The 22,250-nt window shown below is 50.3% G+C and overlaps 11 pseudogenes; all 11 read right to left on the reverse strand.

The window, feature by feature from the left end:
* Positions 1-4,207: 4,207 nt before the first annotated feature.
* LOC143999413 (5S ribosomal RNA) lies at positions 4,208-4,326 on the reverse strand (annotated as a pseudogene).
* Positions 4,327-4,426: 100 nt separating this feature from the next.
* LOC143999313 (5S ribosomal RNA) lies at positions 4,427-4,545 on the reverse strand (annotated as a pseudogene).
* A 100-nt stretch (positions 4,546-4,645) lies between these two features.
* On the reverse strand, positions 4,646-4,764 carry LOC143998962 (5S ribosomal RNA; annotated as a pseudogene).
* Positions 4,765-5,085: 321 nt separating this feature from the next.
* LOC143998900 (5S ribosomal RNA) lies at positions 5,086-5,204 on the reverse strand (annotated as a pseudogene).
* Positions 5,205-5,719: 515 nt separating this feature from the next.
* On the reverse strand, positions 5,720-5,838 carry LOC143999980 (5S ribosomal RNA; annotated as a pseudogene).
* Positions 5,839-5,937: 99 nt separating this feature from the next.
* LOC144000003 (5S ribosomal RNA) lies at positions 5,938-6,056 on the reverse strand (annotated as a pseudogene).
* A 160-nt stretch (positions 6,057-6,216) lies between these two features.
* LOC143999022 (5S ribosomal RNA) lies at positions 6,217-6,335 on the reverse strand (annotated as a pseudogene).
* Positions 6,336-6,434: 99 nt separating this feature from the next.
* On the reverse strand, positions 6,435-6,553 carry LOC143999114 (5S ribosomal RNA; annotated as a pseudogene).
* Positions 6,554-6,655: 102 nt separating this feature from the next.
* LOC143999270 (5S ribosomal RNA) lies at positions 6,656-6,774 on the reverse strand (annotated as a pseudogene).
* A 702-nt stretch (positions 6,775-7,476) lies between these two features.
* On the reverse strand, positions 7,477-7,595 carry LOC143999953 (5S ribosomal RNA; annotated as a pseudogene).
* Positions 7,596-20,329: 12,734 nt separating this feature from the next.
* On the reverse strand, positions 20,330-20,448 carry LOC143999197 (5S ribosomal RNA; annotated as a pseudogene).
* Positions 20,449-22,250: the final 1,802 nt, after the last annotated feature.

The raw sequence follows: 22,250 nt of genomic DNA on the forward strand, positions 1-22,250 counted from the left end.
TGTGGTCGCATAAGCGGCATCCTGGATTATACATTGGTTTAAACCGTGCTATCCTCTGGGGAGTCAAGTATGTCCTATGAATGATGTACAACTGCGTAAGGCGGTCCGACAGCTTGGGGGAAACTCTCTTCACATCCCCCAAGACTTCATCCCACTCCTCATCCTCAATTATTCCAAAATCCACCTCCCATCGGGTCTTAGCAGCATATGCCAATGTCACGGTGCCTGGGAGACGGATGGTGGAGTAGAGGGCGGAAATCAACCTGGTTGGCTCATCACCTTTAATTATATCAACTATAGGAGGGACTGTCAGGGTTGGGTTGGAGCCGGCGAATTGAGTCTATAAAGCATGTCGGAGCTGTAAGTACCTGAAAAGGACATGGTTAGGGAGTGAGAATTCTTCCTTTAATGTTTGAAATGATTTGAGCCCAGCGTTAGTCATAGTTTGGTGCACGTATAGGATCCCATAACGTATCCAGACCGCGGGGTCTGGAACGGACAACAGTTCGGGCAAATGAGTGTTGAACCAGAGAGGTGTATAGGAATGGACCTGCGGGGTCCCGATTTTTTTCAGGGCCGTCCGCCAGATCCTCCAGTGATGTGTGAGCATGTCTACTTTGTGATGGGGGGAATGTCCTGACAATGGGGCCCGAAGGACCGACTGAAGTGGGGTATGGGCCGGGTCGCCCGGACGTTGGCAAAGTAGTGTCTGGTATCTTGGTAGCTCGCTCTTGTCAAAATGATAAAAGTGGGACAATTGGGAGGCAAGATAGTAATCCTGGAAATCTGGAAGAGCAGCCCCTCCCAATATCGTTGGATTCTTCAGAATTTTCCAAGACAATTTGTGTCTGCTGTGACCCCATACAAATGAATTAAGAATTCATTCGATTGTTTTGAAAAACTTTTGTGGTATGTATAGGGGTGCATGCCACACCAAATAAAGTATCTTAGGTAGAAGTATCATTTTGACCAGACTGATGTGTCCCATAACACCTAGAGGTAGTCTGGCCCAGGTTTGTGTCTTGTTCTTGATCAGGGTATACAGGGGTTCAATGTTTAGAGGCACGTAGTCTGACGTCTTCTCTGAAGGGTGCTTGGGGAGTAGGAGCCAAAAAGGTGTAACACCATCATGGCTGAGCAGGGGGTAGCTCCGCCCGCCATAGGGATGATTGCTTAAAGTATAGTAGAAAAGGTGTGGACGTCGCGTAGCCTACGGTCTTCCCCAGGCGCTCTGCAGGTATAAAGGAGGCAGGGAGCGCATGCCGGCAAGGTCGCCCGGAGTCGATAAGCATGCTGTAAGAGCCGGAACTAGCGTTAAAGGAATTTCCGGGTTAGCCCCCAGGTTCCGCAAAGGGCCGTCAGTTGTAATGGGCCCATCAACGGCTTAATCAAAAAGTCATGGGCGCCCAGGTAGGGTAGCATGTTCAGTCTCGGTGTTCCCTCTGGTCAATCCAGGTGGACGCCAGTGCAGGATCTTCAAAAAAGAGGGTTCGGCCCTCGTGTTCCACGCGAAGCTTCGCAGGATACAACATTGCGTATTTGAGGTGTAGAACACGAAGGCGTAGTTTAACATCCTGAAACCTGGAGCGCTGCCGCTGTACCTCACTGGAGAAGTCTGGAAATACTGCCACATGCGTATTGGTATGAGGGATATTACCCCTTTCTCTGGTCAGGCGGAGGATTTTGTCGCGGTCCCGGAAATTAAGAAATTTCGCTATCAAGGTGCGCGGTGGGGCTCCCTGGGGAGGAGGACGAGCAGGAATGCGATGGGCCCTCTCCACCGCGAACATCACTGAAAATGCCTCTCTGCCGAAGGTGGAGGTCAGGAGATTTTCAAGGAAACCCGCCGGGTCGCTGCCCTCAGCCGACTCAGGGAGGCCAATAAAGCGGAGATTGCACCTCCGAAGGCGGTTCTCCATGTCGTCCTGTTTTGCGCTAAGCTGTTGCAACTGGCGGCGTACCTCGTCAGTGGTGTGTTGCAGGGGATGTATGATGTCCTCAGCTCTACTGATGCGGGTCTCTGTCTCCGCCACGCGGTCCCGGAGGGTGGAGAGGTCTTGCCGGATGAGGGACACATCAATTTTAACCTCCTCAATTTTGGAGGTGAGCGTGCTCTGGCACAGGGCGATGGCATCGAAGACTTGGTTAGTGGCTGACGCAGAGTGGTCTGCGTCAGAGGGAGCTCTGGCGCCATCCCTGGCCCGGTGCTCCTCCTCATGGCGGCGGTACCTGGCAAGCTTGTCAGCGGCCTCGGCTGACTTTTTAGGAGGGGACATGGTCCAGAAGTGGTCCGAGGTGTTCCAATATGGCCGCTGTGTATTAGGCCAACCTCTTAAATTCCCCGCTCACAACAGCTGTACAGTGCCGCAATTAAGGTTATGGACTGTGTTCAAAAGGATCAGCGGCTGCAGCGGGAATAAACCGGGGACAGGACGGTCAGGGGGTTACAGATCACTGGGCACAGTACCTCAGCGGGTATAGCAAGATGGCCACTGCTCCTAGGCCCAGGCCGGTCCCACAGGCTGTCCCACCAGTCGCAGGAAGATAAAGGGGCACTTCACAGGTGGTAGAAAGCAATCGGTGGCCACAGCAGAGAGATGCAAGTTTGCAGGCAGTCATAAATGTAGAGGCCGCCTCGGGTGTGTAGCAAGATGGCCGCCGGCAGAGGGACCAGGCCGAAGCCGCGGACTGTCCCACCGGTCTCCGTCCGAAAAATAGGTCCCACACCCGCGGCCGAGGGCGATCCGGCAGCCGGGAGTGCTGCGGGGCAGCTCTGGAGTAGCCTAGGGGGCTGGGGAGGCCGGAGAGCCGCCGCCGGGTGTAGCAAGATGGCCGCCGCTCCGGCGCCTAGGTCGAAGCCACGGACCTTCCTACAGGCCGTCCCCGAACGGGGAAATCCTACCAGAACGGCTCCGCGCAGCGCCCGAACGGGCGGATGGCTCCAGGAGTATTGCGGGGGAGAAGGCAGGGACGTCCAGGCACAGTACCAAGGCAGGATGTTGCAGGATGGAGGTTGCAGGAGTGTGGACGAGCGGAGCTCCTACTGCAGACGTCCAACTCCATTGCAGCTCAGGCCACGCCCCCCGGAAAGGAGGCTTTTAATAATGTTTCCAGCTTCTTATCAGTTGGATCTTTAAATACCTGAGCATTATCCAAAGGACAGGTCAGGTTTCTATTCACGCAAGAAACAGCCGCATCGACAGATGGGACCCCCCATATCTTTTTTTTTTTATCAGAAAAAGTTTTTATATGAAAACATAATGTCACAAGACATCCACAACAATGACCACACAGTGTACAAATTTTAAACTTCTCACCAGGTGGTATTTGACACCATCAAAGCTGCATAAATGTTTCCCCTCTTCCTCGAACATATGCTGGAGGTTTGGAGAAGAAGAGGGCACGTTGCTCCACATTTTTTGGTCCTGCCCCAGCTTGGTGGACTTCTGGACAGAGATCCGATGCATAACACAAAAATTCACAGACTTCTCCATCCCGGAAGAGGCTGCATTTTTTCTCTTGCACCATTGACAGATTCCCATTAAGAAGTACAAAAAAATAAATTTTACGGCATGTGATAAATGCGGCGAAATCCTGCATCCCTCTCTATTGGAAAAAATGTTCCCCCCCTTTCATTACTCACTGGCTTAGGAAAATAGAGAACATTAAAAAAAATGGAGGACTTGATCCTCACATCACAAGGTAAACAAGAATTTTTTAAACAAACCTGGGACATCTGGAATACCTTTATATTCTCGCTGGAAGGATGTCGCCTGCTATCACCTTAATGCTCTGAGCTTTCCTTGACTGGCCCCTTGGACAGTGGCTGCCATTGTGTCTCGTCCCCTCTTCTCCTTTCCTGATCTTTCACCCCTTCTCTTTTCTTCCTTCCTCCCCTATCTCTCACCCCCTCCACCCACTCTCTCTTTTGGAAAAAGTGGAAAATTGGGAATGACGGCCCCACCCCCCCCCTCTGGATGGATTATGCCGGAGGGACCTGGGGTTTGTGTGACCCTGGATCTTGGTACAGTACTTTATCCGTGCCTTGAATCATTATGATTGATGGAAGGCAGACTCACAGTTGCGAATATACCTGTATCAAGTATTGTTCAGCTGCTTTTTGCTCTGTATTTCTCTGTTGCATTATGTACTCGGGGGACCGTCTTCCCCTGTTTGTAGAAAAAATTATATTTGAAAAAAAAAAAGAAGCCTACGACACCTGGTATTCCCAGGCGGTCTCCCATCCAGGCATTAACCAGGCCCGACCCTGCTTAGCCTCCAAGATCAGACGAGATGGAACAGATTCAGGGGGATGTGGCCGTAGCCAATAACTTCAGGCACTCTTAACTCTCATGACAAACGCCAAGATGGTCACCTTGGGAAAGAAACAAAAAAAAAACAAGTCAACACCAACAACATAAAAAGAAGTCTACAGCACCTAGTATTCCCAGGTGGTCTCTCATCCAGGTATTAACAAGGCCCGACCCTGTTTAGTCTCTGAGATCAGACGAGATCTGGTGCTTTCAGGGTTATGTGGCCATAGGCAAGCTCTTCAGGCACTCTCAACCCTCTTGACAAACACCAAGATGGTCACCTTGGTAAACAAACAAAACAAAAACAAGTCAACGCCAACAACATAAAAAGAAGCCTACAGCACCTAGTATTCCCAGGTTGTCTCCAATCCAGGTACTAGCAAGGCCCAACCCTGTTTAGCCTCTGAGATCAGAGGAGATCGGGCGCTTTCAGGGTTATGTGCCCATATGCAATCTCTTTGGGCACTCTCAACCCTCTTGACAAATGCCAAGATAGTCACCTTGAGATACAAGCGAAAAAAGACAGGTCAATGTCAACAACATAAAAAGAAGAATACGGCACCTGGTATTCCAACGCCATCTCCCATCCAGGTACTAACTAGGCCCAACCCTTCTTAGCCTCAGAGATAAGAAGAGCTAGGGCTTTTTCAGGGTGATGCTGCTGTAAGCGATCTCTTTGGGCACTCTCAACCCTCTTGACAAATGCCAAGATGGTCACCTTGGGAAACAAGCGGAAAAAAACAAACGAATCAACGCCAACAACATAAAAAGAAGCCTACAATAACTGGTATTCCCAGGGGGTCTCCCATCCAGGTACTAACCAGGCCTGACTATTCTTAGCCTCCAAGATCAGACAAGATTGGGTGCTTTCAGAGTGATGTGGCCATAGGCAATCTCTTCAGGCACTCTCAACCCTCTTGACAAACACCAAGATGGTGACCTTGGGAAACAAGCTAAAAAAAACAGGTCAACGCCAACAACATAAAAAGAAGCCTACGACACCTGGTATTCCCAGGCGGTCTCCCATCCACGTACTAACAAGGCCTGACTCTTCTTAGCCTCCAACATCAAGTGAGATCGGGTGCTTTCAGGGTGATGTGCCCGTAGGCAATCCCTTCAGGCACTTTCAACCCTCTTGACAAACGCCAAGATGGTCACCTTGGGAATCAAGCAACAACTTAAAAAAAAAGCCTATGGCATTGAGAAATCCCAGGCGGTCTCCCATCCAGGTACTAACCAGGTCCCAACCCTGCTTAGCCTCTGAGATCAAATGAGATTGGGCTCCTTCAGGGTGATGCAGCCATAGTAGATTTTTTTCAGGCACGCTCAACCCTCTTGACAAACGCCAAGATGGTCACCTTGGGAAGCAAACAAAAAATCAAGTCAACGCCAACAACATAAAAAGAAGCCTACAGCACCTAGTATTCCCAGGCAGTCTCCCATCCAGGTACAAACCAGGCCCAACCCTGCTTAGCCTCTGAGACCAGATGAGATTGGGTGCTTTAAGGGTGTTGTGGCCGTAGGCAATTTCTTTGTGCACTCTCAACCCTCTTGACAAATGGCAAGGTGGTCACCTTGGGAAAAAAGGGAAAAAACACAGGTCAACGCCGACAACATAATGAGAAGCCTACGGCACCTGGTATTCCCAGGCTGTCTCCCGTCCAGGTACTAACCAGGCCCATCGCTGCTTAGCCTCCAAGATCAGATGAGATTGGGCTCTCTCAGGGTGATTTGGCCGTAGGCACTCTCTTTGGGCACTCTGAAGCCTCTTGACAAAGGCCAAGATGCTCACCTTGGGAAAAAAGCTAAAAAAAACAGGTCAAAGCCAACAACATAAAAAGAAGTCTACGGCATCCGGTATTCCCAGGCGATCTCCCAATCAAGACACTAACCAGGCCAGATCCTTCTATGGCACCTGGTCTTCCCAGGCAGTCTCCCATCCAGGTACTAACCAGGCCTGACACTGCTTAGCCTCTGAAATCAGACGAGATCGGGTGCTTTCAGGGTGATGTGGCCGTAAGCATTCTCTTCAAGACACGCCCAACCCTCTTGACAAACGCCAAGATGGTCGCCTTCAGAAACAAGCGAAAAAAACAGGTCAAAGCCAACAACATAAAAAGAAGCCTATGGCACCTGGTATTCCCAGGCAGTCTCCCATCCAGGTACTAACCAGGCCTGACACTGTTTAGCCTCCGAGATCAGACGAGATTGGACGCTTTCAGGGTGATGGGGCCGTAGGTGATCTCTTCGGCCACTCTCAACCCTCTTGACAAATGCCAAGATGGTCACCTTGGGAAACAAGTGAAAAAAAAAAACAGGTCAAGGTCAATAACATAAAAAGAAGCCTACGGCACCTGTTATTCCCAGACGTTCTCCTATCCTGGTATTAACCAGGCCCAACACGGCTTAGCCTCCGAGATCAGACAAGATCGGGTGTTTTCAGGGTGATGGGGCCGTAGGTGATCTCTTTAGGCACTCTCGACCCTCTTTTTAAAAGCCAAGATGGTCACCTTGGGAAACAAGCGAAAATAAACAGGTCAACACCAACAACATAAAAAGAAGCCTACGGCACCTGGTATTCACAGATGGTCTCCCATACAGGTATTAACCAGGCCGTACACTGCTAGGCCTCTGAGATCAGATGAGATTGTGCGCTTTCAGGGTGATGTGGCCATAGGTGTTCTATTCAGACACTCTCAACCCTCTTGACAAATGCCAAGATGGTCATCTTGGGAAAAAAGTGAAAAAAAAACAGGTCAACGCCAACAACATAGACCCTGGCGGTCTCCCATCTGACCCTGACCCTGACCCTGCTTAGCCTCTGAGATCGGGCGCTTTCAGGGTGATGTGGCCTTAGGCGAACGCTTCGGGACATACTCAAAACTCTTGACAGATGCTAAAATGGTCACCTTGGGAAACAAGCGAAAAAAAAACAGGTCAAAGCCAACAATATAAAAAGATTCCTACGGCACCTGTAATTAGGTACTATCCAGACCGGACCCTGCTTAGCCTCCGAGATCAGATGAGATTGGGCGCTTTCAGGGTGATGTGGCCGTAGGAGATTTCTTCGGGCTCTCTCAGCCCTCTTGACAAATGCCAAGATGGTCACCTTGGGAAACAAGCGGAAAAAAAAAAAAATGTCAACGCCAACAGCATAAAAAGAAGCCTACGGCACCTGGTATTCCCAGTCGGTCTCCCATCCAGTTACTAATCAGGCCCGACAATGCTTAACCTCCGAGATCAGACAAGATCGGGCACTTTCAGGGTGATTTGGCCGTAGGCACTTTCTTTGGGCACTCTCACCCTCTTGACAAACGCCAAGATGGTCATCTTGGGAAACAAGTGAAAAAAAACAGGTCAACGCCAACAACATAAAAAATAGAATTTTTATATACAGCTTACCTGTAAAATCCTTTTCTTGAGAGTACATCACGGGACACAGGAGCTTCATTACATAGTGGGTTATATAGGCACCTCTGGTGATTGGACACTGGTTAACCCCCAATTAAGGAGAATTCCTCCCCTATATAACCCCTCCCATATGGGAGGCACCTCAGTTTTGTAGCAAAGCAATAGGAAACCACGTAAAACCCAAGAGGGGTGGGAGCCCTGTGTCCCGTGATGTACTCTCAAGAAAAGGATTTTACAGGTAAGCTGTGTATAAAAATCCTATTTTCTTGATCATACATCAGGGGACACAGGAGCTTCATTACATAGTGGGATGTCCCAAAGCAATGCTCAGATTGAGGGGAGGGAGACACAGATCATAATATATAGACCGCCAAGGACCGGAGGACCTAAACTGCAGCCTGCAGTACACTGCGCCCAAAGGCGATATCCTCTTGCCCTCTGACATCCACCTGATAGAATCTGGTGAATATGTGGACTGATGACCAAGTTGCAGCCTTACAGATCTGAGCCAGGGAGGCCTGGTGATGCACTGCCCAAGAAGCACTTACAGCCCTAGTTGAGTGCGCTTTCACTTGAAAAGGAGGGATCTTCCCTTTAACACTATAGGCCTGAGAAATAATCTGTCTAATCCACCATGAGAGAGTGGATTTTGATGCCACCTGACCCTTCCTAGGGCCTTCCGGCAAAATAAATAAGCAATCAGTTTTCCTTATCTGTGCAGTTGCCTGAAGATAGATACTGATTGCCCTTACCACATCCAAAGTGTGCAAAGATTCTTCTTCTGCAGACTGTGGGTCCAGAAAAAAGGATGGTAGGCTTACATCTTGATTCAAATGGAATCCTGAAACCACCTTAGGCAGAAAGGACCTGTTGGGACGCATTACCACCAGGTCCTTATGAATAATTAGATACGGTTCTTTACTGGAGAGAGCTGCTAGTTCTGACACTCTTCTAGCCGTGGATATGGCTACCAAGAAAACCAATTTTTTAGTCAAAAGAACTAACGAAGCCTGATGCAAAGGTTCAAAAGGTTGCCCCTGCAAAGCTGAGAGAACCAAATTCAGATCCCATGGGCATACCGGAGGTTTGACTGGCGGCCTTATCCGCATCGCCCCCTGGATGAAAGCCCGCACCAGGGAATGTGATGCAAGTGGTTTCTGAAAAAACACTGACAAGGCCGAAATATGCACCTTGATAGTGCTTATGGCCAAATTCATTTCTAGGCCTGACTGGAGGAAGGCCAAGATCCTGCTAATGACATACTTTCTAGGATGACATTCCCTGAGTTCACAACAGGAAACATATGCCCTCCAGATTTTGTAGTAAATAAGCCTGGAGGCCGGCTTTCTGGCATTGACCAGAGTAGAAAGGACTGGCCCCGAAAGCCCACGGTCTCTCAGAATGTGGGTCTCAGCAGCCAAACCGTCAAATTCAGACTGTGTAAAGCAGCATGGTAAATTGGACCCTGTGAGAGCAGATCTGGCCGGAGAGGGAGGATCCACGGCCTGCCTACTGCCAACTTCATGATCTCTGCGTACCACGGTCGCCTGGGCCAAGCCGGGGCTACCAAAAGAAGCGACTTTGTTTCCCTCTAGACTCTTCCCAGGAACCGCGACAGAAGCGGGCACGGGGGGAAGGCATAAATCAAATTGTACTGATCCCAGGGAACTGTCAGAGCATCCGACCCCTGAGCGAGTGTATCTCTTGTCCTTGACACGAATTTGTCCAGTTTTCTGTTGAACCTGGACGCAAACAGATCTACGTCTGGAGTACCCCACCTGCGACATATGTTCCAAAACACGTCGGGGTGCAAAGCCCATTCTCCTAGGCACAACTGCTGGCGGCGCAGAAAATCTGTCTGCCAATTTTCCACTCCTGGAATGAAGACTGCAGAAAGGCATGGAACATGCCTTTCTGCCCAGACAAGTATACGATTCACCTCTTTTTGCGCAACCAGACTTCTGGTACCGCCCTGGTGATTGATATAGGCCACTGCTGTGGCATTGTCGGACTGAACCCGAACAGGTCTGAAAGACCAGTTTATGAGAGCCATATAAACTGCCCGGATCTCCAAGACATTTATGGGCAATAGCTTCTCGATCGCAGACCATTTCCACTGCGAGCACGTCTCCTCCAACACTGCTCCCCAGCCTGTCAGGCTGCCATTTGTCATAATAATCTTCCATGGAAGAGGAAGAAAAGTTTTGCCTTTCAGCAAATTCTCGGTTTGTAACGAGACTCTTAGACTCGTTAGACGAGACTCTTGCGTGTCCCTGGGGATAGACGCATAGGAAGATCCAAGGACTGGGGCTTCCTGTTCCAAGCCGCAAGGATGAATCTTTGCAGAGGCCTTGAGTGGAACTGGGCGAATGGAACGGCCTCGAAGGAGGCGACCATTTCCCCTAACAGTCTCATGCACAACCGAATGGGGGAAGATCTTCTGCCCAGAATTAGACGCACCAGATCCCCAATGGCCAAGGCTTTTGGCCTTGGTAGAAACACCTTGCCCTGAGCAGTGTCGATAACCATACCCAGGTATTCCAACCTGGTAACAGGCTGTAGGGACGACTTTTCTAGGTTTATAATCCAACCTAGGCGTTCCAGCTGTTCTAGCGTTCTGGTAACACTGTGGTTCAGGAGTGCTACTGTTTTCTCTATGAGAAGCAAATCGTCTAGATAAGCCATGACGGCTATACCCTGAGCTCTTAGGTTTGCCAAGAGAGGGTCCAGAATCTTTGTGAAGACTCGAGGGGCCGTAGCTAGCCCGAACGGCAAGGCCACAAATTGAAAATGGCGCCGCTCTACCGCAAACCTTAGATTCTTTTGGTGTGCGGGAAAAATTGGCACATGGAGATATGCATCCTTGATGTCTATTGATGCCATAAACTCTCCCCCTTGCAGGGAGGAGACCACAGTGTGAATTGACTGTATTCAGAAGGACCGGATGCGTAAAAAACGGTTCAGATCCTTCAGATCCAGGATAGGTCTGACACTTCCATTTGGCTTTGGAACGGTGAAGAGATTCGAGTAAAACCCTGAACCCTGTTCTTTTGGGTCCACTTCTACTATCACCCCCTGGGATAGTAAGTGATCTAAGGCCAGAAATAGCGGTCTTTGCTTTACTGGGTCCCTGGGGATCCTTGACCTTAGAAAGCGAGAAGGTGGAATCTCCTGAAACTCCAGCTTGTAGCCCAGAGATACCGAAGAGACCACCCACTCATCCCGGATCTCTTCCCGCCAGGCTTCTGCAAACTGCAAGAGCCTTCCCCCCACTTGGCCGAGCGGGGGCGCTCCTTCACAAGGAAGCTTTCGGGCTCTGCTTGGCAGGCTTTCGCCCTCAGGATTTCTTCTGCCCCTGGGCCCGGCCTTGAGCCTTTCCTGTAGAGGGGGGTTGAGAAGGCCGTCGCCACTGCTTAGAGCTTGATGCTCCGGGAGAGAGAGAACGCCTAAATGATGGACGTTTGCTCCTTTTGACTGGAAGGAGAGTAGATTTACCCCCTGAAATTTTTTGGACGAATTTGTCTAATTCTTCTACAAACAAACGTTCCCCTTTAAACGGGAACCCAATCAAATGCTTCTTGCATGATAGCTCAGCTTGCCCAATTCTTTAGCCATAGGGCCCTTCGCATGTGTACCAACAGGAGAGACAAACGAGATGCTTGTTGGACAGAATCCGAAATCGCATCAATCAGGAAACACAGAATTTGAGGTATTTCTGCATAATTCTCCACTTCCTCACTGGGAAGGAGGCCAAGCATCTGCTTAACCTGTTCCTTGAGGAACTGACACAACCCCACAGCTGCGACTGTAAGTTGCACTACAGTGCCAGTCATGGAAAAGGAGGCTTTTTTTTTTTTTGTAAAATCTTTATTTTGAGATATTTTGACATTGAAACACACTTAAGTATACATTAGACAGGTGTGTCAGGACCAAACAAAGAACAAATAAACTGTAGGAAACAATGACACCCATAAAAACTGACCCAGTGGCCAAGAGTTGGCGGCTCAAACCAGACACATGAATTAGGCAAACGGGTGGAGGTGAACGTCTGGAGTGTCTTCTAGCTCATACACATCAAGTCCGGCCTCCGTGGGCTAGGGCCCCGCTCCAAGGTGCCTCTGAGCGGAAAGGAGAGGACGGGCCGGAGCCCAGTCCCCCACCTCCCGTCATACAAAAGGCCGGGGAGGCATGGGACCACCCCCAGGGGCCGCCCAGGAGAGGGGGGCACAATCACCTCCAGCAACCTCTCCCGAGCGTCCCCCGGGGGTAGGACAGGCCCACAGCAACCCCCCCGCCCAGGAGGGACGTCCCAGCATGGACCCCTCCGGACAGAGGGATTCCCCCCGTCAGCCAAACAAAGTGGCCGCAGGGCCAGCCAGCCCACAGGAAGCCTAACGCACCACCACAGCTCAATACCACGTAGGTCAATAAAAGGCAACATCTTATAGTGTGGAATACAGAGAAAGAAGGTAAAAAAGAACAGTAGGAAGGGTGAGAGAGAGGCAAGAAGGGGTAGAGAGGGGATTGGGGGATAGGGTAAGGGAGGAGGGTGGAGCCTACTTGACATCCCTGCGAAGTGCAGCGGTCCAGCACCAGGCGAGTCTCAGCAGCAAAGTCGTCTCTCCGTCCATGGGGCAAGAAGGTGAAAAACAGCCACTAGGTGGGAACATCATTGTGTGTGCGGGATCTCAAAGAGGGTTCCGCTAGCTCCAGTAGAGCCAAGTCCAGACTGGAGGTAGCGTATATAGTTTCGGACATGTAGACTGTCCATGATTGCCATATGCTGTCACACTTAGCCCGTGTACCCCTACAGGTTGCCACCCAATATTCCGCTTCTCTGATGTCATTCACTTTTTTGACCCAGTCCTCCACTGTGGGAGTCCTAGTTTGTTTCCAGTAAATCGGTATAAGACGTCTGGCCGCGTTCAACAGATGCGGCAGAGGGCTTTTTTTGTATCTACCAATCGGGATCGGAGGAATGTGCAAAAGATAGTTGGCCGGAGACAGTGGCACATCAAGATGCAAAACTGCCTCTATGCGGGATCGGATGTCCTCCCAGAATGGCTTGATTCGTGGGCAATCCCACCAAATATGAAGGAGGGTGCCCAATTGGCCACATTCCCTCCAGCACCGGTCCGATACCGAAGGGTAGATACGTGCTAAGTCTGCCGGCACTCTGTACCAGCGAGACAGTACTTTAAAATTAGTTTCTTGGGTTTTGGACTCCATGGAGCTAGCGTACGTGAGTTTGTAGAGGTGGGACAGTTGGGCCGCGGAAAAGTCAAGTTGTAGCTCCCTCTCCCAGACCCGTATGTATGTCGGTCTAGCGACCTCGGTAACACAGCCCAGCAAGTGGCCATGGGCTTCAAAAAAGTGGTGCAATTGCCTGTATCGCCAAAAATTCATAGCTGTCTGCGCATGCCCGGTCTGCAGGGATTCATAGCTGACCATTTGGCCACCGCTGAGAAACTGTCCACAACTGGCATTCCCGTCAGCTGCCCAGGAGACAAAAAAGGCCCTCCGCTCCCCTGGCGGGAACCATAGGAACCCTCCCAGCAGGGCAAGCGGAGAAACAGGGGGGGATAGGCCCAGCGTCTTGTTCAGTTTGTCCCAAATCAAAAGAGACTGTACAGTGAGCGGGGAGACATCCACCGATAACCCCCTATATTCCGGGGAGAACCAGGGCGCATAAGCCAAATCTCTCCCAGCTAGCCATTTTTACAGAGAGACCCACACTTTTGACTTAGTATGAAATTTCCAATTAAGTATCCTCTGTAGAACAATAGCCCTGTGGTACCTCTGGATATCCGGAACCCCCAGACCCCCCGTCAGCTTCGAGCGTTTCAGCAAGGCCATGGCTATTCTAGGTTTCTTTGTGTTCCACACAAATTTCGACAGAATGCTATTCAATTGGGTAAAAAACTGTTTAGGGAGGGAGATGGGTATCATTTGTAAAAAGAATAATACTCGGGGCAGGATATTCATTTTAATAATATTAATGCGGCCGAACCACGTAAAAGCGGTTTTGGTCCACTGCAACAAATCCGCCTTGATCGCATGTAATAAGGGGGGGAAATTAGCGGCATATAAGGCATCAAAGCAGTTGGTCAACTGGATGCCCAGGTATTTAATAGAAGACGTGGCCCAGGTAAAGGGGAATGCTAATTGCAGGTGGTCCGCTTGAGGCGGGGCGAGGTGAATAGGCAAAATCTCCGATTTGGAAAGGTTTATCTTGAAATTGGATAACTCACCAAAAGTCCTCAGCTCCTTCAACAGAACCGGCAACGAGATCAGGGGTTCAGAGAGATAAAGGAGCACATCGTCCGCATACGCCGACAGTTTGTGCTCCGCCATCCCAACCTTCAGGCCTCTAATGTCTGCGTTCGCCCTCACCCTGCAGAGCAGTGGTTCCAGTACCAAGGCAAAAAGGAGAGGAGACAGTGGACACCCCTGTCTCGTGCCGTTTCGAATCGGGAACCGGGAGGAAAGCACCCCATTCACCTTCACCTGTGCACACGGAGTGGAGTACAAGGCCATAATCGAGGACATCATACGCGTCCCCAACCCCTGAGCCTCCAGTACCGCCCATAAGTACCCCCAGTCGACGCGGTCAAACACCTTTTCGGCGTCCGTCGAAAGGACGATACAAGGTTTAGGATCAGGACTGTTACGTGCCCAATGAATGAGTTGGATTGCCCTGATGGAGTTATCTCTCGCCTCCCTGCCACGAATAAACCCTGCTTGGTCTGGGTGAATAATTTGGGGCATAAGACTCCAAAGTCTGTTTGCCAGGACTTTTGCTAGAATCTTAATATCGACGTTAAGAAGGGAAATCGGTCGATAGCTCTGGGGGACGGTAGGATCTTTGCCCTCTTTTGGCAGCACCGTAATGTGTGCCAACAGTGCTTCGGTTGGGATAGGCTTCCCCTCCGCGATGGAATTAAAGTAGGTGCACATATGTGGCGTTAAGAGGGGCAGGAAGATCTTATAGTAGGAACCTGAAAAACCATCCGATCCCGGGCTCTTGCCCTTGGGCAGGGATTTCACCGTTAGCGCAATTTCCTCCGGCGAAATCGGCCGCTCCAAGTTGACGCATTGTTCCGCCGTAAGTGTAGGGACTCTCGCCGACGCTAAAAATTCTTGAATGGCAGCAGACTTGGGAGGCTGAGCGTGTGCGGGCGAGGCCGGGGAAAGGTTATAAAGTTGGGCGTAAAATTCCTGGAACCCCGAGGCAATCTTGTTGGATTGGACCCAAACGGCACCCGAGGGGGAACGGAGCTTCTGTACATAAGCTTGAGCATGTTTCTTGCGAAGGGCCCTGGCCAGCATACGGCCGCATTTGTTTCCATGTTCATAGTACCTGTGTGAAAGATGCCTGGCCTGCCTACATGTGTGGCGATCTAATAAACGTAAAAACAGGTCACGCAATTCAAAAAGCTTCTGCTTAGCCTCTGGGCTCCCCCCCTGCTTATGGGAGAGTTCTGCCGCCTGTAAGGCGGCCAGAACCCTGTTGAAATCCTCTTGACGTGCTTTCTTGATTTGGGAACCCAATGATATCAGTTCCCCTCTAATCACGGCTTTGTGCCCCTCCCAAAGCACACCCGCACTTATCTCATCCGAGGCGTTTTCCCTAAAATAGTGGGAGATGGTCTCCGACACCTTGGCAACCGCAGCAGAGTCATCCAAGAGATTTTCGTTCAGTCTCCACGTCCAGGCCCTGTGGGGACCAGATGGTAATTGAATGGTCACGCCAACCGGTGCATGGTCCGAAAGGGTGATGCTGCCAATGGATGCCGTCTACAGAAGCTCAAGCGTGGGACGGTCAACATAGACATGGTCTACGCGCGTGTATACGTCATGGACGGACGAGTAATAGCTAAAGTCTCGTCCCGAGGGATGCAAAATCCTCCAGATATCAAGTAAAAGGTGTGCCTGCAGTGATTTGCAAAAGTGTTTGAAAAAGGCATGGGAGTGTGAGGGTCGGGTGCTCGAAGTGTCGAGCAGATGGTCCGGGCAGACATTAAAGTCCCCGCCTAAAATTAAATACCCGGCTTTAAAGTCTGTCAATAGGTCAAGGGTAGCGTCCAGGAAGGTAAGCTGATCAGAGTTGGGGGCGTATAAGGAGGCGAATGTGTACATGCACCCAGCTATGGTGCCCTTTAGGAAAACAAATCGGCCCTGAGGGTCAATTTTGCTATCCACTGGCTGAAAAGGGCACGTCTTATGGAACGCTATGGCAGTCCCTCTGGACTTGGCCTTAGGAGATGTACTGTGAAACCACTGATTAAACATATGGGTGGGCAACCTGGGTAGGGAATGGCTGGTGAAATGTGTTTCCTGCAGGAAGACCACTTGGGCCTTCAAATTTTTAAGTTCCCACCACAATTTGTTCCTCTTCCCCGGAGAGCAGAGACCCCGTAAATTGTAGGAAATTACCTGGAGTGTAGACATGGGAGAGTTGGAGGGTGGAGGACTGGGCAAGCGTCCCAACCCGCCTGGTGTAAGGACCGCAGCAACAGCAGGCTCCTAGGAAAAGGGGGGAGTGAAAAAAGAGGGAGAAGAAAAGGGGAGAGATAGGGAGATAAAAAACACAAAAAAATAGTACAAAAATACCAACAACATAAAAACAAAACAGCTACATCAAAATTAGACAATGCAGCAGTTTGGGGGGAGATGGGACCCACCCCACTATCCGGGGGGGCTCCTAGCCCCCTCCTAAAGTCCCAACAGGGAACTAAACCCATGGATGGATGGCCTATGTGGGGAACGTAAACCAAAACAAGGGGGAAAAGGAAGGTCCCCGCCCCGCCCACCACATCTGAGAGCAGAATAGCCTCAATTCGGGAGAAAAACCGATCCAAAAAAGCAACAAAAGTAAAAAATCAAAGAGGAGGAAAAAAGGGGTGAAGCCCAGTGTGGGCTGATTGCATTCGGGGACGTGGAGTCTGGCCGATCCCTGGCAGAGGCCCCCCCACCACGGTAGCCGCACAGCAAACTGCAGACCGCGGAGGGGGGGGGGGCACGGAGGTAGCTACGATGGCAAAAGAAAAGGGGGAAATAAAAACAGAAACCAAAACACATTAAAAACCCCCCCTCCCCTCACCCCTGGTGCCCCGCAAAGGGAAGAAAAAGGGGGCGCCGTGGCAGACCACCTTCCAACATTGGGAATGTAAACATTCTCCGCCCTGTAGGCCTAATCTGATAGTCAAACAGTAACAAGGGCTGGAGAGAAGTCACCAAAAATTCTTGCGGCCACGGCAGCCACAGTCTTCGGCCGCATAGGGCACATCCAGGTCCCTGGAACACCCGGGGGGGGGGGGTACAGGGTCAAAACATCCCATTTACAATTCCCGTGGGGGGAGGCCCAGACACCAGCAATCATAGTAGAAAAAGTCCGCAATCAGCCGTCTATCACACAGCCCAGGCTCGGTATCAGTCTCGGGTGGTAGAAGGAACCACTGAAGAGTTGCGGGTTGAACTATGTCTGTCCCTCCGTCGATGCTTGCGTGTGACTGTAGACCATCTGTGAGGAAGGGGGGGGACAAGCAAGTCGCTCGGGGGTCCTCTCCAATCCAGAAAGTCCACGGGATTCAGCCCCAGAGAGGATAGAAAATGTGGAAGATCGTCTTTTGTGCACAGGGTCACCTGCCTGCCATCCTTAAGCACATGCAGAGAGAAGGGGAAGCCCCAGCGGTAGGACAGTCCTGCAGCCTGGAGCACAGAAAGGAGCGGGCGAAGGGCTCTCCGCCGCATGAGGGTGCGCCGCGAGAGATCCTGATAGAAAGTCAGTCGAGCACCATCAAAATCATAATCCGGTCCTTGATAGTATATTTGTGAAGTTTACAGATTATATCCCTGGGATTGTCAGCGTCTTGAGACGGGGGGCGCAGTGCTCTGTGGGCTCGGTCTATTTCAATAGGAGCAGTGGCTTGGAGTCCCAATATGTCCCTAAAGATATCAGTCAGAGTGGGGACAATATCCCTGGGTCCAGTAGCCTCCGGGAGCCCCCTGCTGCGGTTTTCAACATCATCCAATTGCCCCAGCAGTACCTCAAGCTGATGGTCTTGTGTTTGGCACCTAGATTGCAGCAGAGCAATAGCGGGGAGAGTCTCTTCTAGTTTTTCCACCAGGGCCTCCACTCTGTGACCCAGATGTGTAGTATCAGCTTTAAGCTGGGCAATATCAGCGGTGAAAGCCTTCTCCACTCTGCTAGTGAACTTTTCTAGGTCCTCTCTGGTGGGGAGAGACATAATATGGCGGCGTATTGTGTCATCTCCCATGAGGTCTGAGACCTCTGAGCGGCCATCCAGGGACCCGGGGGATGCAGGGGGGGGCCGAATCGCTTACCGATCTAGGGGAGGGCACCGGAGAAGCCAGGGGAGACGGTCCGGTCGACTGGGAAGGCGTCGCTGTAGCAGGCTGTGAGGATTTCCCAGCTTTCTGAAGTTTCCCGGTCGATATTGGGTCCATCGCGGCCCTGTCTGTGGGGGCCCGGGAAGAACTGATCCAGCTGTCCCTGCCGCTTCTTGTTACCCTGCGGCGGTCGGGAAGACTGCCGGGATCGTTGGGACATTGAGCCCGGTGATGTGGATCGGATTTCCCCGCTGAGGGCAGCTGATATGTGCGGCGATGGAGCGGAGCTGAGGTGAAGCACTTCCTCACTCCTCCATGGTCAGGACACGTCCCCCCAAAAGGAGGCTTTTAATAATGTTTCCAGCTTCTTATCAGTTGGATCTTTAAATACCTGAGCATTATCCAAAGGACAGGTCCGATTTCTATTCACGCAAGAAACAGCCGCATCGACAGATGGGACCCCCCATTTCTTGGTGAAACTTTCCTCCAGAGGATAAAGCATAGAAAACCTTTTAGGAGGAGCAAACAGTTTATCGGGATGTCCCCAATCCTCATACAACAATTTATCCATTAAGGGATTAATTGGAAAGGAAAAGGCAGGTTGTGGGATTTTCCTGACTCCCAGGGAAGAAACAGAGGACGTAGCGATCTCAGCAGCAGGCATTCTGAATGTGGTACGCACCAATTCAGTATAATACTGCACCTGTTTTCTGAGCGCCTGGGAGGAGGGGACTCTCTCCTCTTCCTCTGATTCATCCAACTGCTCAAGATACCTGTCCCAAGATAGGGATCTCTCCTCATTGTCAGAAGTGTCATCTGAAAGAGGAATCTCAGCAGAGGGAGGGGATCTACCCCTTTTCCTGCTTTCTTTCAGGGAAGCTGAAATAAAATTTATGATTCTCCCTTCAAAACCTTCCAATGTAGCCCTAAGGGAGTCCTCAGTGATGTATACCGGGGCTGAAATATCAGGAGAGGCTGCAAATCCTGACAGGGGCACTGACTCATCCTGTGAGGCTGACTCCAGTCTTGCAGGGGGGGATGGTAACCTACAGGCATTTTTAGAACCCCTAGACCTAGCCGGTGACTTGCCAGTGTCCTTGTTATCTCCCCCTGAGACCCTCTTACAAGGAGACATAGTCCTAAGCTACAAAGCAGAGGTACTAGTACAAAGTGCAATCACTGTTGTGCTTAAAGTCTCACAATAAATATATATGCTTAAACTGCACAACCTGATGCTGAGTAGGTGTCTTAGGTTTGCCTGGATCCAATCCCTTGGGATGCTTACTGCCCACAGCTCCTGTGTCTCCACTTACAGCCCCCTGACGCTCTGGGCTGTAAAACTGCGCAGTACAGCGCTGTGCACACCGAACGATGCGGCTCGCAAACACACTCCCGCCTCCTCCATTAGCACGGAAGCGTGCTTGGTGTGCGTGCACGAGGACTGCCGGTATCCAGGGGGGAAGGGAGTTGCCATCGGAGCTGTCTGGGACCCCCAGACTACGTATTACCTTCATTGTGGCTGAGATTGCAGTGGAGACATGAGTCATCTGGGAGAACCAGGCTTCACTGAGCGTGTGTATCTGAAAGGCATGTAAGTATGCATCAGGCTGCTCTTACTCACCCTAGTGGTGGAAACCAAGTAAGACATACAACTACTCAATGAAGAAATCCATAATATAATTTATACAGGATTAACTTCCCTTACCTGTCCTCGCCGCAGGAATTGCTGAAAACAGACAGATTCCCGCCTTCACCCATCACGGCGGGCAGAGTTGTGCCAACCTTCAGGTTTTTTTTGGGGTTCCTTCTCAGAAGAACCTCCTACCTGGACCTTGTAAAAGACTCTGCCAGAAACTTTCGTGCCACTATGTAAATAGTACAGTAAGTCTGGTTTTCCCAGAGCCCAGTCTTCCAATAGGAGAGGACTTACAGGCAAAACCTTGTTTCTTCAGATGACGAGGCCCGGGTACCATATCATCTTGGGAGTCAAAATATCGGCCCAAGATATGGATCCGGTTTGTTGTAGCCCTTAGGCCCCCGCAGGGACCTGCACAGAACTTTCTTCATAGCACATGTTTTACGTGACCAACCACCACTGGCAAAGGGAAAAATTAGGTGCCTCCCATATGGGAGGGGTTATATAGGGAAGGAATTCTCCTTAATTGGGGGTTAACCAGTGTCCCATCACCAGAGGTGCCTATATAACCCATTATGTAATGATCCTGTGTCCCGTGATGTATGATCAAGAAATAAGCATACGGCACCTGGTATTCCCAGTCGGTCTTCCATCCAGTTACTAATCAGGCCCGACAATGCTTAACCTCCGAGATCAGACAAGATCGGGCACTTTCAAGGGGATGGGGCCATAGGCGATCTCTTTGGGCACTCTCAACCATCTTGACAAACGCCAACATGGTGATCTTGGGAAACAAGCTAAGAAAACCAAGTCAATGCCAACATTGGAGGCTAAGCAGGGTTGGGCAATCAGTTTACTTGCCTGAAATAGGCATCTCAGAACTGCCATCTGGCTGCTTCCCGGGTTTCCAACTCCTTCAACTAATCCCAGGAGACAATACTTCGCCTCCATCCTGGTGGAGGTTCCAAACACCCGATCAATGGTTCCTGTCACCTCCGTCCAGTAGCAGATCAACTTCGGGCATCTCCAAAACATGTGCATCATGTCTCCCCCCATGTTCCCGCACCGGGGGCAACTTGCGTCCGGCAGTTCGGCCAAATTGAAAAAGTTTACGAGGAGCATAATAAGTTCTATATAATAAGAACAGATGTGACATCCTCTGAGAGGAGAGCCACAATTGACCACAGGCAGTATTCCTGTGGCCAATTATAGCTCAAGGGGGTTTAGTACACACCCCACACTATATAAGGCAGCCAGCGCGGCGGCCTTGTATAGTGTGTTGCGGCGGTCAGGGAAAGAGGACGATAGGCAGGGACAGTGTCTTTACTGCTTGGGAACCTAGCACTGTTACAGTGGGTGTTATGTGCCTCCTGCACAGTACACACCTGAAGCTACCCTTTATTACTGGTGTTCAATTTTTGCAATACAGGCATCGGCAGTGCAGAAGTTAGAGTGGGTGTTGTGTGCCTCCTGCACAGTATACACCTGAAGATACCCCTTATTGCTGGTGTTCTGTTTCTGTAATGCAGGAACCTAGCACTGTTACAGTGGGTGTTGTGTGCCTCCCACGCTTGTCCTTATTTTCGGCAGCTGGACGTGTTGAGCCACATCATGGCTTGGTCGGATGTGAAAGACCAAGCCCTCCTAATGCTCCTCATCCTCTCTCACCCAGGCTCAGGGTACTAGCCTGTGTTCTGTATACACTAGGCTTTCTTCTGTATACCCTATCCTCTCTTTATACTCTAGCCTGTCGTTTATGTACACTAGACTCTTTGTTTACCTCATAAATGGCAGTGTATATAGAAGGAAGGCTAGTTTATACAGAAAGGCTAAGGTATACAGAAGGTAGGCTAGAGAATAAAGAAGACAGGCTAGTGTATACAGGACACATGCTAATGTATAGAGAAAACAGGCTTGGTTATAGAGAGAGACTGAGACTATTATATTCAGAAGAAAAGCTAGTGTATAGAGAGAGGCAGGCTGGGGTATACAGAGAGGCTAGTGAATACAGATAGGGTGATGTGTACAGAAATGCTAGTGTATACTGAGAGGCTAGAGTATACAGTTATTCTGGGGTATACAGAGAGGCTAGTTTAAAGAGAGGCTAGTGTATACAGAATACAGACTCGTGTATGCAGATAGGCTTGAGTATACAGAGATGCTAGAGTAAACAGTGAGGCTGGGGTACACAGAAAGGCTAGTTTAAAGAGAGGCTAGTATATACAAAGATGTTAGTGTATAGAGAGAGTCGAGTGTATACAGATAGGACAGTGCATATAGAGAGACTAGTGTATACAGAAGACAGGCTTGGGTATACATCCAAGCTGACAGTGTATACAGAAGCCTGGGTAGTGTATACAGAGACTCTAGTGGATACAGAAGACAGGCTGGTGTATTCTAGCTAGTTTTTAAAGTCTAGTGTATACAGAAGACAGGCTGTGGTATACAGAGGGTTTAGTGTATTCAGAGAGTCTGGTGTATAGAGATGCAAGGGTGTACAGAGAAGCTAGTATATATAGAAGACTACAGCATACAGA

Source organism: Lithobates pipiens, unplaced genomic scaffold, assembly GCF_037356315.1.
Source record: "Lithobates pipiens isolate NorthernLeopardFrog02 unplaced genomic scaffold, aLitPip1_a1.2 Scaffold_19, whole genome shotgun sequence".
Classification (NCBI taxonomy): domain Eukaryota; kingdom Metazoa; phylum Chordata; class Amphibia; order Anura; family Ranidae; genus Lithobates; species Lithobates pipiens.